The 18,578-nt window shown below is 42.9% G+C and overlaps 1 protein-coding gene across 1 annotated transcript in view; it reads left to right on the plus strand.

Annotated features, from left to right (window-relative positions):
- The window catches only part of LOC141176185 (uncharacterized), a gene marked incomplete at its 5' end in the record, with an annotated part of 484,487 nt that overhangs the window by 3,535 nt on the left and 462,374 nt on the right, over window positions 1–18,578 (plus strand). The window lies entirely within an intron of this gene.

Here is an 18,578-nt window from a genome sequence, read left to right on the forward strand (position 1 = left end):
GGGTCACCTGCGGAATGTTAATACTCGCCTGAACACTCTGTCTGATCCACCAACAACCTCCGCCAGTACCATGGTATCCTTTTCCGGACCCCGGCTCTCTGCACCTCCTCGCTTCGGAGGCGACTCCGTCCTGGCTCGGGGCTTCATAAATCAGTGCACCCTGCATTTTGAACTATTATCCCACCAGTTTAACTCCGACCGAGCCAAAATTGCCTTTATCATGTCCCATCTCACCGGGGAGGCCCTGGCCTGGCTAAATCCTCTATGGGAGAGAGGAGATCCCCTGGTGTCCGACTTGCCTGCCTTTCTCATGGCTTTCCGGAAAGCCTTCGACGAACCCGGACGGAGGACCTCATCCGCATCTTCTCTGCTTCGCCTCCGACAGGGAAGCCTCACCGTGGGCCAATATGCCATACGGTTCCGTACCCTTGCCTCGGAGCTGGCCTGGGATAACGAAGCCCTGGTATCCGTCTTCTGGGAGGGTCTGTCCGGCCGTATTAAAGATGAACTTGCTGGTCGGGACATTCCTACCACTCTCGATGATCTAATAACCCTTGCCACCCGGATTGACCTACGGTTCCAGGAGCGTGCCAAAGAGGTCACCCGTGAGAGAAGGATTCCACGTCTAGCTCCTACTTTCCAGGAACCCGTCATTCCTTCCGTTTCTCCACAGGTACACTCTCCTGAGCCTATGCAGGTCGACCAGACCAAGATGGTCAAATCCCGTCAGGATTTCCGCCGTGCCGAGGGGAGCTGCTTCTACTGTGGCAGTAAGGAGCATCTGATCCGTGCCTGCCCGGAGAGGTCGGGAGAACGCCTGTATCTAGGTTCACTCAGAGGGGTCGATCTAGACAAAAATAAATCCTCTCCATCCCTGCTGTTGTCAGTCTCAATCATCTGCGGGGAGAATCGTTATTCCGAACTAGCCCAACTTGACTCTGGAGCAGCCGGAAATCTTATTTCACAGTCCCTGGTGGAGAAGTTCCGCATCCCCACCAAACCTCTGGCTGTACCCTTGTCTGTTGTTGCCGTGGATGGGGGCCTCTTACCTCGCCCCATCCAATTCATCACCGAATCCATTACTCTGCAGGTGGGAATGCTGCATTCAGAGAGTATCTCCTTTCACGTTCTGCCTGGTCTCCCTCACGCCCTCTTGCTAGGTCTGCCTTGGCTCCAGAGACATGCACCCGTGCTTGACTGGCAAACCGGAGAAGTCCTTCACTGGGGACAGGCCTGTCATAAAACCTGCCTGGTTCCCGTCCATTCCGTCCGTCCCTCTCCTATCCCAGCTAATCTACCTGGACTTCCGACTCCTTATTGGTCTAGTGCTGATGTCTTTGTTAAGGAGGAGGCAGAGACATCACCACCTCATAGACCATGTGACTGCCCCATCGATCCCGCCAGAGTAATGCAGGTGGCTCCCGTGAGTCTAAATTGTCTCCCTCCTGGTAAGACGTTCGTATCGGTACCTGATCGGGAGAGAATCCTACACTGGGGTCATTCATCTAAACTAGCTGACCACGCCGGTCGGAAAAAGACCCTCCAGCTTATTACCCGACACTACTGGTGGCCTAACCTGCACAAGGATGTTATGGACTTTGTTTCTGCCTGTGTGTCCTGCGCCCGCAACAAAGTTCCGAGACACCTGTCGGCCGGCCGCCTTCTTCCTCTGCCAGTACCTGCTGCCCCCTGGCAGCATTTAGCGATGGACCCTCCTCAATTCCGTCCTGGGGATAAAGTCTGGCTCTCGTCCAAATATGTCCGACTCAAGATCCCTTCCTATAAGTTAGGGTCTCGGTTCATCGGCCCACTGGTGGTCATCGGTCAGATCAACCCGGTAGCCTATAAATTGAAACTCCCGGCCAACTTACGGATCCCTAACTCCTTCCATGTATCTCTCCTCAAACCTGTGGTACTTAACTCTTTTTCTAAGTCTACAGGTACGCCTCCTGCTCTGGTTTCTGCTGAGGACAAGTTTGAGGTAGAGAACATTCTTGCCAGCAAAAGGGTAAAAGGAAAGACCTTTTTTCTGGTAGATTGGAGGGGGTTTGGTCCTGAGGAGAGAACGTGGGAGCCCCGGGAGAACATCCATGCCCCTCTCATCCTAGCTAAATTTCTGTCTGGCCTAAAAAAGGGGGGGCCTAAAGGGGGGGGTACTGTAGCGCTGGCGTCCCTGCCCTCTGCTAGGCAGGGACGCTGCTCCCCTCACCGCTCTGCTCCGTGCCCGGCGTCCTCTCCCCGCTCTGCTGTCAGCGCGCGCTCCTGTCCGGCGTCCTCTCCCCGCTCTGCTGTCAGCGCGCGCTCCGTCCCGGCGTCCTCCTCCTGCTCTGCTCTCGGCGCGCGCTCCTTCCCGGCCCCTGTGCTTAGGGCGCGCGCGCGCGCGCTCCCCTCCTCTTAAAGGGGTCGCGCGTGCCGCCCTAAAGAGTCCCCGGCCAATGGCCGGAGGACTTCATCATATAAAAGGCACCTCCTCCAAAATGGAGGTGCCCGAGCAATGTTGTTTGCACCTGTGTCTCACCTGTGCTTCAGCCCTCAGGTCCCGTTGCCAGTTACCTGCCAGTTACCTGCCAGTTTCCTGCCAGTTTCCTGCTAGTTACCTGCTTGATTCCTGCCTGAATACTTGTTACCTGTCTGCCAGCCTGAGGTCCGACGGTCTGCCTTACTACTCCTGTCAGTCTGTCTAAAGGACCAGCCTGCCCGCTCACCTGGGAGCGCATATCAGCTACCTGCCTGCTTGCCTGAGGTCCGACGGTCTGCCTTACTACTCCGGTCAGTCTGTCTATGGACCAGCTTGCCCGCTCACCTGGGAGCGCTTCTCCGTTATCTGCCTGCTTGCCAGCCCGGAGGCTCCGTTGTCACGTGCTGTGACCACCAGCTATCTCAGAGACTCTTGCCCGCTCACCTGGGAGCGCATCTCCGTTACCTGCCTGCTTGCCAGCCCGGAGGTCCCGTTGTCACGTGCGGTGACCACCAGCTATTCCAGAGACTCTCGCTTGCTCACCTGGGAGCACACATCTACCATCTGCCTGCTAGCCTACCCGGAGGCTCTGCCATCACAGGTCGTACCTACCCCTTACCCAGAGACTGCCCTGATCACTTGCCGTAACTCCCTGTCCGTTCACCCAGAGACTGCCACCCGCTCCCTTACAAGGGCCGCCCCCTTGTATAGTAGCTCAGAGGTTCCGCCTCCCGGACCCGTTACAAGAATCTAATAATGTGGAATCCTCTGTTTGACTTGAGTGGGGGCTTGTTTTTTTGTGGGATGAGTAGAAGTTCTTATTGGTATCATTTTTGCCTACATAACATTGTTTGGTGGCTTCTTATTATAGGCATTTTTTGGGTCTGGTTGAATATCTATTTTATATACCCTCTTTATAATAGACAGAACTCCTTTCCAGTATTTGCCTAACTCCCGGCATTCCCATAGCGTATGTAATAGGCCCGCAGCATCCATGTTACATCTTGGACATTCAGCAGCAGTCCGGTATCCTATGTTACATAGGAATCGAGGCGTCTTATATTTCCTATGTATTAATATGATCTGGGAAAATCTCTGCGCCTCATGTAAAGATAACTGGGGTACCAGTTCTAATCCCACTCCCCATTGATCCTCAGAAATTGGACCTATATCTCCATCCATTTTTGTCTAGCTGGAGAAGGAAATATTTTTAAATAATTATCAAGAAGAATTCAGTAAATATCAGAAATACGACCCTTAGTATTTCCCTTCTCTAATACCAACTTAACAAAAGTATTATTTTCTACCCAAAAGGGCGTCCATCTTGATTGTGCATTAAATGAATGCCGAAACTGTAGATATTTATACAATTGTTTATTTGTCATCCCAAATCCCCCCTTTAATTGATTAAAGGACTTAAGTATCCCTTCACACAATGTGTTTTATATCGTATATATGTTTTATATCGTATATATTCCTTTATCCACCCAACTCCGGAATCCCTCTAATTTATAGACCTCTGCATATTTATTATTAAACCATATAGGTGTAGATTCATTGCAGTCTCCTATTTCCATTATATCTTTACCCCTATCCCAGACCTTGTAGAGTAGAGCAAGTGTAGGGTATAGTGATTTCTTGTGTGCGAGGTCATTCAGTTCCGCTATATGAATAGGAATATTCCACGGTGTCCTGAGGTAATTAACCCCTTAATACTATTTGGGTTTTCAGCGCTATGCCACCCACCCAAATGTTCCAATTGCACTGCCATATAATATATTAGTGCATTAGGAATCGCCAATCCACCAGATTCCTTGTCACTTTGTAGATATTCACATTTTATCCTAGACGATTTATTTTTCCATATAAGAGAACGAAACTTGCTATGAATTTTCTGAAAATGGGAATTATGGATCCAAATAGGGGCATTATGCAGAATGTACCAATATAATTTTTAATAAGTTCCCTCTTCCTACAGCTGATAATGGTAATCTCCACCACGCATCGATTTTCTTTTTAAGCTTTTCCAGAAGATATAGAATCAGTGCAATGTAATCCGGAGATCTTTTTGTTATATTTATACTCGGTATTAGAATTTCTCAACTACAGTTATATGAAAAAGTTTGGGCACCCCTATTAATCTTAAGCTTAATGTTTTATAAAAATTGGTCTTTTTGCAACAGCTATTTCAGTTTGATATGTGTAATAACTGTTGGACACAGTAATGTTTCTGCCTTGAAATGAGGTTTATTGTACTAACAGAAAATGTGCAATCTGCATTCAAACAAAATTTGACAGGTGCATAAGTATGGGCACCTCACCAGAAAAGTGACATTAATATTTAGTAGATCCTCCTTTTGCAAAAATAACAGCCTCTAGTCGCTTCCTGTAGCTTTTAATGATTTCCTGGATCCTGGATGAAGGTATTTTTGACCATTCCTCTTTACAAAACAATTCCAGTTCAGTTAAGTTTGATGGTCGCCGAGCATGGACAGCCCTCTTCAAATGATCCCACAGATGTTCAATGATATTTAGGTCTGGGGACTGGGATGGCCATTCCAGAACATTGTAATTGTTCCTCTGCATGAATGCCTGAGTAGATTTGGAGCGGTGTTTTGGATCATTGTCTTGCTGAAAGATCCATCCCCTGCGTAAGTTAAACTTTATCACTGATTCTTGAACATTATTGTCAAGAATCTGCTGATACTGAGTGGAATCCATGCGTTCCTCAACTTTAACAAGATTCCCGGTGCCGGCATTGGCCACACAGCCCCAAAGCATGATGGAACCTCCACCAAATTTTACTGTGGGTAGCAAGTGTTTTTCTTGGAATGCTGAGTTTTTTTGCCGCCAAGCATAACGCCTTTTTGTATGACCAAACAACTCAATCTTGGTTTCATCAGTCCACAGGACCTTCTTCCAAAAAGAAATTGGCTTCTCCAAATGTGCTTTTGCATACCTCAGCCGACTCTGTTTGTGGCGTGCTTGCAGAAACGGCTTCTTTCGCATCACTCTCCCATACAGCTTCTCCTTGTGCAAAGTGCGTTGTATAGTTGACCGATGCACAGTGACACCATCTGCAGCAAGTTGATGCTGCAGCTCTCTGGAGGTGGTCTGAGGATTGTCCTTGACTGATCTCACCATTCTTCTTCTCTGCCTTTCTGATGTTTTTCTTGGCCTGCCACTTCTGGCCTTAACAAGAACTGTCCCTGTGTTCTTCCATTTCCTTACTATGTTCCTCACAGTGGAAACTGACAGGTTAAATTGCTGAGACAGCTTTTTGTATCCTTCCCCTGAACAACTATGTTGAATAATCTTTGTTTTCAGATCATTTGACAGTTGTTTTGAGGAGCCCATGATGCCACTCTTCAGAGGAGATTCAAACAGGAGAACAACTTGCAAGTGGCCACTTTAAGTAGCTTTTCTCATGATTGCATACACCTGGCTATGAAGTTCAAAGCTCAATGAGGTTACAAAACCAAAAAAAGTGCTTTAGTAAGTCAGTAAAAAGTAGGTAGGAGTATTTAAAACAAGAAAATGATAAGGGTGCCCATACTTATGCACCTGTCAAATTTTGTTTGAATGCAGATTGCACATTTTCTGTTAGTACAATAAACCTCATTTCAAGGCAGAAACATTACTGTGTCCAACAGTTATTACATATATCAAACTGAAATAGCTGTTGCAAAAAGACCAATTTTTATAAAACATTAAGCTTAAGATTGATAGGGGTGCCCAAACTTTTTCATATAACTGTATTTGTATTCGTGTATGTTCTAATATGCTCGAATTAGGGATATCCTCAAATGGTAGAATAACCGACTTATCCCAAATAATGGACAGTCCTGACCATTCACCAAACTCACCAATAATGTTCAGAATAGGATCAATAGACTTCTGGATATCACCTATAGTAGAAACCAGAAGTTTCCATACACTATATAAAAATACACATGTGCATGTTTTTCTCAATATCTGACATGAAATCAGAATAAGCCTTTCCCGTTTTAGGTGAATTAGGATTACCATAATTTATAATATTTGCCAAATGCCAGAATAATGAGAGAGAAAGAATGTTTTAAGGAATTTTTATAATTTACTGCAAAGTCAAAAGTTTACATACATTTCATTAGTATTTGGTGCCATTGCCCTTAAACTGAATGACTTGGGTCAAACTTTTGGGATATCCTTCCACAAGCTTCTCACAATAGTTGGTCGGAATTTGGGCCCATTCTTCCTGACAAAACTGCTGTAACTGATCCAGGTTTATAGGTCGCCTTGCTCGCACCTGCTTTTTCAGCTTTGCTCATAAATCTTCAATAGGATTGAGATCAGGGCTTTGTGATGGGCACTCTAAAACATTGACTTTGCTATCCTTAAGCCACTTTGTTACCATTTTGGCAGTATGCTTCGGGTCATTGTCCATTTGGAAGACCCATTTCCGCCCAAGCTTTAACTTCCTGGCTGGTGTCTTCAGATGTTGCTTCAGTATTGCCACATAATCTTCTTTTCTCATGCTACCATCTATTTTGTGATGTGCATCAGTCCCTCCTGCAGCAAAACAAACCCACAACATGATGCTGACACCCCCGTGTTTCACAGTTGGGATGGTGTTCTTAGGCATCCAAGCTTCTTCCTTTTTCTTCCAAATGCAACAATAGTCATTGTGCCCAAAATGTTCAATTTTAGTTTCATCAGACCACAGGACATGTCTCCAAAAATTAAGGTCTGTGTTCCTGTGTGCATTTGCAAACATTAATCTGCCTTTTTTATGTTTCTTTTCTAGTAATGGCTTCTTCCTGGCAGAGTGGCCTTTCAGCCCATGTTGATACAGTACTCGTTTCATGGTGGATATTGACACAATCTTACCAGCTTCCGCCATCATCCGCTGCTGTTATACGTGTGTGACACATCAAGGGATTGCCTAACAAACAGGCAATCCCCACATATGTCACAGCTGTGTAACAGCCGCGACACATGCAGACGCGGTTGCTTCAACTGAAATGCCGAGCACGCCGAAACTACTCGGCGTGTACCCGAGCATGCTCGTTTAAAGAGTTAAACAAGCATGCTCGCTCATCACTAATGTCAGATATTGAGAAAAGTATGCATGTGTGTCTTTTTATATAGTGTATACTTCTGGTTTCAACTGTATATATATCAGTAAATCGTCAGCATAGAGTGAAAATCATTCATCTAAGATACCATATTTAAAGCCTACAATATCCGGACTAGCACTCAACATACAGGCCAAAGGTTCAATGGCCATCGCGAGAAGGAGGGGACAGGGGGCATCCCTGTCGTGTGCCCCTCCCCAACGTGATTGTAGCAGATAAGAGACCGTTAGTTCTTATTTTAGTCTGAGGTCCAGAGTACAAAACCTGTATGTATGATAGGAATTTGGGACCCACCCCAAACCTTTTCAGAACCTCCCACAGGTATATCCATTCTACGCCATCAAATGCTTTAGCCGCATAGAGAGAGAAAGAATAGCTTTATGTCCTATTATTACATCTGATTTCTGAATATTCAAAAAAAAAAGCCTTATAATAAATTCATTGCTGTGGACCAGTTTTGCACAAAGCCTGATTGATCCTGATGAATAATCTCTGTAATAATGTGAAATAATCTATTTGCCAGGCCTTTGCAATAATTTTAGTGTCTACCGATAGAAGAAAAATGGGACGATATGACAGCAGGTCTTTCCCTGGTTTCAAAAGGACCACTACAATTGCCTCATTCGTAGATTTTGGCATGTGACCCGATTCTATTGCTTCATTAAAAGTATCTAATAGTTTAGGGATTAGGAGATCCTTATATTTTTTAAAAAACTCACATGGCAGTCCATCAGAGCCGGTGCCTTTTCATTACCAAGGGACTGTAATGCATCCTCAAGATCAGACATTGTCAGTGGATTTCCTAGGAGCTACTTTCCTCTTCAAACTTAGGTAATTTTATATTTTCAAGAAACAATCCAAGTTCATCCTCATTTCCTCTAAATCTTGATTCATAAATATTAGAATAGTAAGTATGAAAGGCATTTAGCACATTGTTTCCTGATGTGGTGTCTCCATTTTCCGCGACATAAGATGGACCCTCCTGTGATTTATCTACGCTAGAAAGAAGATGCCTCACACTTTCCCCCTGTTCAAAATATTTTTCTTTGTAAAGAACTGCTTGTTTTCCGCCTTAGAGATAAGATGATCATGAAATAATCTCTGAGCTGCCTCTTACTCCCGGCCATTACCAGCTGATGGGTTTAGGATGTATTGCACCTCAGCCTGTTGTACCCCGTTTTGGAAATCTTGTGTGAATTCTTTAGTTTTAGCTTTATATCTAATAATATCTCTTATAAGTGTTCCTGTACCATAGGCCTTCATGGCATCCCATAGTATTATTATTATTTTTTAAACATATTTTATTAGTATTTTTGTAAAGATAAATCAAAACACATCCAAACACAAGAAAAAATCAATCCAGATGGGTCTTGCTGTTGATTCTTGAGCTTTCAGCCATACGTTGTGACATAGACCAATCCTTCCTTTCTAATTTGTTCTTATTCTCATCCTCCTTCCTTTCCCTGATCTACATGCTATTCATTATTAATCTTTCTGTAACCATTTCACACCTTTATGCAAGTTGGTTTCTCATTATGAGTTCTAATATCTATTACTTTTCCCAATAGATTCGTATGTATCAAACAATATTTGCAGAATCAACTGTTGGGTCTTGTAGGAGTTTTCTTAGGGACCCTCTCAATGTCTCAGTGTGATACCAAACGGAGTTAACAAACGACGTTACAATATGTGATTTCTTCGTGATTACAGTGTTTTCCAATAAAAGTTTTTCCATTTCACAAAGTATTTGCTCGTGAGTTTCTTATTTTTTCCTGCTTTTATTCTTTCTAGATATAATGGATTTTTTAATTGTGAGATGAAATCCTGTAAAGTCGGGATTGAAGGTTCCAACCAGCAGCCTAGTAACATACGCTTTGCCAATAGAACCAAAACATAGAATAATGGGGGGATCTTAAATGGAGACCTTCCTTCTTTTGTTTTATCTCTAGGCCAGTAGTGAAACAATATCATCGTAAGAGGGAGTTGTGTTTTAAAGTTCCACATTTCTTTAATGCAATCTAGAATAGCCCCCAGAAGATGCGTAGTTTTGGACACAGCCAAAGCCCATGTGATAAGTCCGTAGAAGGGGTTTTACATTTAGGACAATAAGTAATTCTATCACTTTTAAGGGGCATTTTGGGGAGATCAAAGGCGTATCTTGCTTTATGAATGATCTTAAATTGGGTTTCCCTCCACATCTCATTAGTTATTGCTTTACAGGTTTTTCCCCAACCTTCTCTTATCTTAACTCCAATGTCTTGATCATTTAAAAATTTTTTCCCAGTGTTTGAAAAAAATGTCAGGATTTACTCCCAACATCACATCCCTCATTGCATTGTATAAGGAAGAGATAGATGATGAAGTCCTCGTGGCCCTCACTAAGCAATCAAAGTCATTAGTAGTAATTTCTAGGGAGGTGTCTTTCAGATGACTCAGGATAGAGCGTCTAATGTGTTCAAATTGTAATGTCTGATTCGGGCTTAAATGAAATTTCTGAATCCACTTATCCATCTTGATTTTTGATGTTGATCCCTCGTTTATTTAAAAAAATTATATCAGATCCTATTTTAAAGAATTACCCACCAACATTAGCCAATATGGTTCAATCATCACGGGCATTTCATTGCCCCCTCTATTCCCCCTGTTCTCAATTGCGCACATATCGGAGAATGGTCTAAGATTCCCCTGTGAAAATATTTTACTTTGTGAATTAACGGATTCAGAGATTCTGTTCCAATTGCCAAGTCAGTCCTTGACAAGGAATGGTGTGACATTGAGTAGCATGAATATTGTCTAATTGAGGGATTTCTCTGTCTCCAAATATCCACATACCCAATTTCTGAAAATAATCTAGCCATCCCCGTAGAGGAGGCCGGGTCAGGGATGTTACCCATATGTAGTCTATCCCAATGTGGGTGGAAATAATTATTGAAATCTCCAACCAACAAAACTGGAGTCGTAGGAAATTCCAATGTAAAGTATAATATTTTTTTTAATAATTATCCTTATAAATGGAGGGGGTTTATATAAAGCTACCAAAATTATTTGTTTCCGTATATATAGCCTAATATACCAATATACCGTCCTTCAGTATCCATGACAGTTTTAAGACATTTAAATGGGATTGATTTATAAATCAAAACAGATACCGCTCTGGCATGAGAAGAAAATACTGAATGAAAAACATGGCCTATCCACGACCTATGAATTTGTTTTGTTTCATGGGTCAAATGTGTTTCTAACAAGCAGACAATAGCTGGCTTGTATTGATATAACCAAGTATATACAGCCACCTCTTAGTTGGTTCTCCCATGCCCCGCACAATTCACGCTATAGTATTTACAAGCTCAGCCATATGTGCGCAGGGAAACAGAATAACCAGTAGACCGTTTTGAGCTGTTCCTCCACCCTCCCTTCTTTTTTTGCATGTACCCCTTTTTAACACATAACATAAATAACTTCTAACATTGCAATACAATCAATCAAACATCACAGACATTTCTCCCCGGAGGAGAGATTGGAAGCTTTTATAAGTCCAAAGCCTGACCTAAAAAGAAAAGCTCTTCTTCAAATCCTTTTTAGAGATTCCCGCTGTCCATATCAAATGGCATCAAGATTCAAAAGCCACCAAAGCAAAAGTGTTGATGATTATGGAGGTCCGGATTTATCCACTTTAAATTTAGCTTCGCTGATGTCCAGCCATTGTGTAGTTTCCCGGGGAGATTCATGGATGAGCACCTTTCCTGAGACAACGATCCTCAGGTGTGCCGGATACATCACAGAATATGGGAGTAGTAAGTCTCGCAGCCTTTTCTTTACAGGTGTAAATTGTGCTCTGCGTTTCTGCACTTCAGCAGAGAAGTCAGGAAAGATGGCCACCTTGGTCTTTTCAATGGATAAGTTAGGACAGTCACGTGCTTTGCGAAGGATTGTGTCTCTATAGTGCAGTAACTTCAATACAAAGGGCCTTGGCGGAGCTCCTGGTGGAGGGGGTCTGAAAGGCACCCTATGAGCACGCTCTATTGCCAACATGGGAGACAGAACCTCTCTTCCAAACACATCCCTGAGCCAGGTCGCCATATATTCAACTGGGTTTTTGCCTTCAGCTCTTTCTGGGACTCCTTATAGGAGTAGATTTTTTCTACAGGGTCTCTTCTCCAATCATCTGTTTTATTAAGCAGGGTAATCAGATTTTGCTTGTATGTTTTCATATCCTTTGCATAGGAGACAATTGATCCTCAATATTACTAATTCTGCCCTCTGTTTCTTTAATTCTTTCAAACGCCCTTTGCAGGGACTTGTTGGACATATTGACCACAGTTAGCACATCCCTCATGGTGGGTTCCTGGTCTGTGGTATGCTCTAGGTTTACTGCCGGCACCAAGTAAATTCCTTCACTTTATGCCCAGGACAGTTGCTGCTGAATATTTTTGCTGCATCATTTGCTCTTTATCAGGAGCACACGGTTCTCCCTGCTCCTCCTGTTCCTCCCCCGGCTGACCTTAGGCTATGTGTCCACGATGCAGAAATGAAGCAGAAAATTTCTGCAGCATTTCTGCATCTCCCTGGCAGAAAAAACGCATGCAGATTGTGCATGTGTTTTTCCTGCAGAATACATGCGGATTCACATGCGTACCCACATGCGTTAACGCATGTGTTTCCGCATGCGGACTGACAAGCACTTTCCAGGCGATAGCATCACTTGGAAAGTGCTTGACAACTAGGTCACACTGTATAAATCCATGCAAACGGCATGGATTTATACAGTGTGACCGTAAAAATAAAAAAATAAAGCTATACTCACCTCCAATGCCCCGCCGCGTGAGCTGTCGCGCTCCTTCCTGGCTTCTTCCAGGTTGCCGGCATCTCGCGAGACAGCCTGCGGTCACATGACCGAGACGTCATCTCAGGTCCTGGAATGAGAAGCGCTGCAGGGGCCGCCGGACAGGTGAATATAAACTTTATTATTTTGTTCTTTTTTTTACAGGTACAATGGTACCCAGGTCTGGATGAGAGTCTTCTCTCCTCCAGAACTGGGTACCATCCGCACATTGAAACGCATATTATCCGCTTGTACAAATGTACAGACACGGATTCTGTGCGTCTCAATGCAAGTCAATGGCGGCAATTCCGCAAAATTAATGAACATGCTGCGGATTTATGAGCGCTGCAGAAACGCTGCGGAAAAATCCGCAGCATGTGCATTAACATTGCGGAATGCCATTGGGGACCATGGGGTGCGGATTACCATGCGTTTTTGATGTGTTTCCGCTGCGGAAATTCCGCAGCGGAAACGCATGAAAAACGCATCGTGTGCACGCAGCCTAAAAGAGAATCCTCTACGGCTGCCTTAGTCACACGGGCAAAGCGTCTCAGATGAGATGCGGCCTCCGACATCTTATCTCCCCTGTTGTGCTTCTTCGGCCGGCGCCATGTTGGACTGGCTGTCCTCCTTGCCAGTGCTTCTCTTTTGACGGGTCAGTCTCCTCGGGGACCCCCGATATCAACTCCTCACAGGTAGCGGAGTGTGTTAGGAGGTAGGATTAGCGGTATAAATCTTTTAGTCGGTACAGGCTGGGATTACAGGATTATGAGTGGGAGCTCACATAAAGCCTCAGGCCACAGTCCGTACCTTGTTTTTTTAGTATTTTTTTTACGATGTTCGCTGAAGGTGTTAACTAGTGGGACAGTTTTATAGGTCGGGTCGTTCTGGACGCGACGATTCCAAATGTGTGTACTTTTTCTATATTTTTTTCTCATAAAAAATATTTATTTATGGGTACAATATACAGTACAGACCAAAAGTTTGGACACACCTTCTCATTTTAAGATTTTTCTGTATTTTCATGACTATGAAAATTGTACATTCACACTGAAGGCATCAAAACTATGAATTAACACATGTGGAATTATATACTTAACAAAAAAGTGTGAAACAACTGAAAATATGTCTTATATTCTAGGTTCTTCAAAGTAGCCACCTTTTGCTTTGATGACTGCTTTGCACACTCTTGGCATTCTCCGTGCTTTACTGTAGGAATGGTGTTCCTATTCATCATAGGCCTTGTTGACCTCTCTCCAAATGTAACGTTTATGGTTGTGGCCAAAAAGTTCAATTTTGGTCTCATCACTCCAAATTACCTTGTCCCAGAAGTTTTGAGGCTTGTCTCTGTGCAGTTTGGCGTATTGTAGACGAGATGCTTTGTGTCATTTGTGCAGTAATGGCTTTCTTCTGGCGACTCGACCATGCAGCCCATTTTTCTTCAAGTGCTTCCTTATTGTGCATCTTGAAACAGCCACACTGCTAGTTTTCAGTGACTCCTGAATTTCAGCTGATGCTATTTGTGGGTTTTTCTTCGCATCTCGAACAATTTTCCTGGCAATTGTGTCCGAAATTTTTGTTGGTTTACCAGACCGTGGTTTGGTTTTTACAGAGCCCCTGATTTTTCATTTGTTAATCACATTTTGAACGCTGCTGACTGGCATTATTAATTCCTTGGATATTTTTTTGTATCCCTTTTCTGTGTTATACAGTTCAACTACCTTTTCCCATAGGGCGTGATCGCGCCCCCACAGCCTCTATGCGATCGCGATCGCCATGTCGTAATAATACGTAGGCGCCATTTAACGAGTCACTCTGACTTCATGGCGCCTGCGCACAAGATCCCTGCAGTACAGTGAACATAGATGGCAGGAAGAAGTGCACCTTGGGTGAAAGAAGAAGTGCGCAGGCGCTGGATTTGGTTGCGGCAACTGCACGTCAGAGGGCACGGACGTGCAGGGGGGGGACATTGTAATTCACGCAGGAGAAAGGATTTCTTGCGGGCCCCGGGACGGGAACGCATCAGAAACTTGCTGTGAAATGTTTTTTTATTACTAGAACAAGACCGCTAATATGAGGCGTACAGGTAGGTATAGATTTAAATTTCTATCACCTTTACACCATTTTAGAGGTCAGATAAGTCCCAGAGGGTGACAGATTCCCTGTAACTTATCTACTACAGCCTTAACTGATGACTAACACAGACTCTCGTCATATGGTATGAACTGTGTACCCACTTACAATTTCGACCTTTTTTCCACAATTTGTGATGTCAACAAATCCATCAGGAATATCCCTCTTAGAAAGCATTCTGACGATTGAATTAATGTACATTGTGGTGAATTGAATCCAGAAAACGCCTTCAGGTCTTTACGCTTTACGGAGCAACTTTCACTGTTCTGCTTGGAAAAAAGAAAATACTCATAACAGTACTGCTGATAATCTCAACAAGATGTCATTAGTGTACCAAATCCAAATTTATATCCAGTACAAAAACGCAAACCAGCTATGGATCGATTACAAAATAAGAGAATCAGAGCTGAAGACGCTTTCTGAAAAAATCCAAGATGGATGAATTTATACCAGCAATATCCAACCCAGTTTACAGTGCGCCCTACAACAACTCAGAACCAATACCAACTTATCAAAACCTCAGACATAGGAGGATCAGTGGTTGTCACGGATAAAAGGATCATGTGAACTGGGTTGAAGATATGCTGTTTGACAATAATGTGTACAGGCGTTTATCAGGTAATCCAACTCAGTCTGTTAAAACTAAACTTTTTACTTTGTTGGAACAAGATTTCAGTTTACGTTTTTTTCAAAGAAAGAAATGGAGTATCTCAAAATAGAAACTCCTGTCATGCCAATATTGTATGCCCAAAACCCATAGAGGAATAAATCCACGCCCCATGAGACCAATCGTGTCTGACATTGGCTCTCTGGGTGAGGGGCTGGGGGAGTGGGTTACCCGGCTCCTCCAACCCCTCATCCAGAGGGCACCTGGTTTCCTTCAGGGTAGTACTGACATGTTGCAGGCCATGAGTGACATCATATGACAACCATAATAATAATAATATTTATTTTATAGCGCCAACATATTCCGCAGCATTTTACAATTTTAGGGGGGGAGCTTGAACAGACAAAAAGACATTACCAAATAAGCAAAACTCAGATATTAAAAGGAGTGAGGGCCCTGCTCGCAAGCTTACAGTCTATAAGGAAATAGGGGAGACACAAAAGGTAACATATACATATGTTGTATAATACAGCCATAATATGCTAAATAGGGTAAGTATATAACACTACATGAACTGGTCGCCAGCCAGTGTGTGTACAGTAGAGACTAGAGATGAGAAGTGTTCAAATCGAACTGTTCGCCAATCTCAAATTCGAGCTGTTTTGGGCGGTGTTCGAGCCGTTCGAGGAACCCGAACGATTTGAAAAAAATCCGGCTGTTCGAGGTTATGTTCGATAACTGTTCGTGCACCAAAATCATAACTGGATTTTTTCTCAGTAATGGTGAAAATTAATGTTAATACGCAGTTTGAGTGTACAGCGGGGTGGGGGGAGGGGCAGGGGATGGATCTCTGCATAAATAATGAAGATCTCCATTTTTTTTTCTCTTTCCCGCATTTACAGTGGGGAGGTGCAATCTGTCAGCCTATCAGCAGCGCACACACGGAGCAAAGTGCTTTTTTTCACACAAACAAGGGCATGTGTCATTGGCAGTGTATGTCACATGTCCTTGCCCTATAAGACCAAGCCATTTTCCCCGTCGCCACCATTTTCTCACTGCTGCAGCTGAGTGTTAGACGGCACTGCTGCTGCTGTTAGCGCTATATTGTGTAACTGAATTGCAAGCAAATTTTCTCTTAAGTAGACAGAAAGGTTTAGGGAGTAGGGACTAGTTTGTAATTGCAGCCCTTTTGAGGGCTAGGTTACAGCAGTTCGTAGCACTTTTAGCAGGCAGGTCTGTGCTCTTAAATCGACAGATAGGTTGGGAGTAGTGACTAGTTGTAATTCCAGGGCTTTTGAGGGCTAGGTTACATCAGTTCCTATCACTTTTTGCCAGGCAGGTCTGTTTTAGTGCTGTGCAAGTGTTTTTCACAGCATTTGGCTAAATCTAGATAAGCAAATCCTTTTTGGCCTCTTGCAGTGTGTGTTAGTCAGTGGAGTAGCCTACCTGTGTTGCAAGCTACACCACCTGTGTACGTAATACAAATTTTTTACTGCACCTAGCCAAATAAAACCTTTAGGGCCTGTAGCAGTGTGTGGTACTCAATCTATTAGGCCATCTATACCAAGCTCCACCAGCTTTGAAATTAATAATAATTTTTAGCTGCATCTTGCCTGGAAAATAATTTTGGGCATAGTAGTAGTGTGTGGTACTCATTGGATTAGGCCATCTATACCAAGCTCCACCAGCTTTGAAATTAATAATAATTTTTAGCTGCATTTTGCCTGGAAAATAATTTTGGGCATATTAGCAGTGTGTGGTACTCATTCTATTAGGCCATCTATACTAAGATCCATCAGCTTTCAAATTACTAATAATTTTTAGCTGCATCTTGCCTGGAAAATAATTTTGGGCATAGTAGTTTTGTGTGGTACTCATTGTATTAGGCCATCTATACCAAGCTCCACCAGCTTTGAAATGAATAATAATTTTTAGCTGCATCTTGGCTGTAATATAATTTTGGTCATATTAGCAGTGTGTGGTACTCATTCTATTAGGCCATCTATACTAAGCTCCACCAGCTTTCAAATTACTAATAATTTTTAGCTGCATCTTGCTGTAAAATAATTTTGGGCATAGTAGCAGTGTGTGGTACTCATTGTATTAGGCCATCTATACCAAGCTCCACCAGCTTTGATATTAATAATAATTTTTAGCTGCATCTTGCCTGTAAAATAATTTTGGGCATATCAGCAGTGTGTGGTACTCATTGTATTAGGCCATCTATACTAAGCTCCACCAGCTTTCAAATTACTAATAATTTTTAGCTGCATCTTGCCTGGAAAATAATTTTGGGCATATTAGCAGTGTGTGGTACTCATTCTATTAGGCCATCTATACTAAGCTCCACCAGCTTTCAAATTACTAATAATTTTTAGCTGCATCTTGCCTGGAAAATAATTTTGGGCATAGTAGCAGTGTGTGGTACTCATTGTTAGGCCATCTATACCAAGCTCCACCAGTTTTGAAATTAATAATAATTTTTAGCTGCATCTTACCTGGAAAATAATTTTGGGCATAGTAGTAGTGTGTGGTACTCATTGTATTAGGCCATCTATACCAAGCGCCATCAGCTTTGAAATTAATAATAATTTTTAGCTGCATCTTGCCTGGAAAATAATTTTGGGCATATTAGCAGTGTGTGGTACTCATTCTTTTAGGCCATCTATACTAAGCTCCACCAGCTTTCAAATTACTAATAATTTTTAGCTGCATCTTGCCTGTAAAATAATTTTGGGCATATTAGCAGTGTGTGGTACTCATTCTATTAGGCCATCTATACTAAGCTCCACCAGCTTTCAAATTACTAATAATTTTTAGCTGCATCAGGCCTGGAAAATAATTTTGGGCATAGTAGCAGTGTGTGGTACTCATTGTATTAGGCCATCTATACCAAGCTTCACCAGCTTTGAAATTAATAATAATTTTTAGCTGCATCTTGCATGGAAAATAATTTTGGGCATAGTAGTTTTGTGTGGTACTCATTGTATTAGGCCATCTATACCAAGCTCCACCAGCTTTGAAATTAATAATAATTTTTAGCTGCATCTTGGCTGTAATATAATTTTGGGCATATTAGCAGTGTGTGGTACTCATTCTATTAGGCCATCTATACTAAGCTCCACCAGCTTTCAAATTACTAATAATTTTTAGCTGCATCTTGCTGTAAAATAATTTTGGGCATAGTAGCAGTGTGTGGTACTCATTGTATTAGGCCATCTATACCAAGCTCCACCAGCTTTGAAATTAATAATAATTTTTAGCTGCATCTTGCCTGTAAAATAATTTTGGGCATATCAGCAGTTTGTGGTACTCATTGTATTAGGCCATCTATACTAAGCTCCACCAGCTTTCATTTTACTAATAATTTTTAGCTGCATCTTGCCTGGAAAATAATTTTGGGCATAGTAGCAGTGTGTGGTACTCATTGTTAGGCCATCT

Source organism: Phyllobates terribilis, unplaced genomic scaffold (assembly GCF_046119375.1).
Source record: "Phyllobates terribilis strain yellow unplaced genomic scaffold, ASM4611937v1 Scaffold_17__1_contigs__length_24005725, whole genome shotgun sequence".
NCBI lineage: Eukaryota > Metazoa > Chordata > Amphibia > Anura > Dendrobatidae > Phyllobates > Phyllobates terribilis.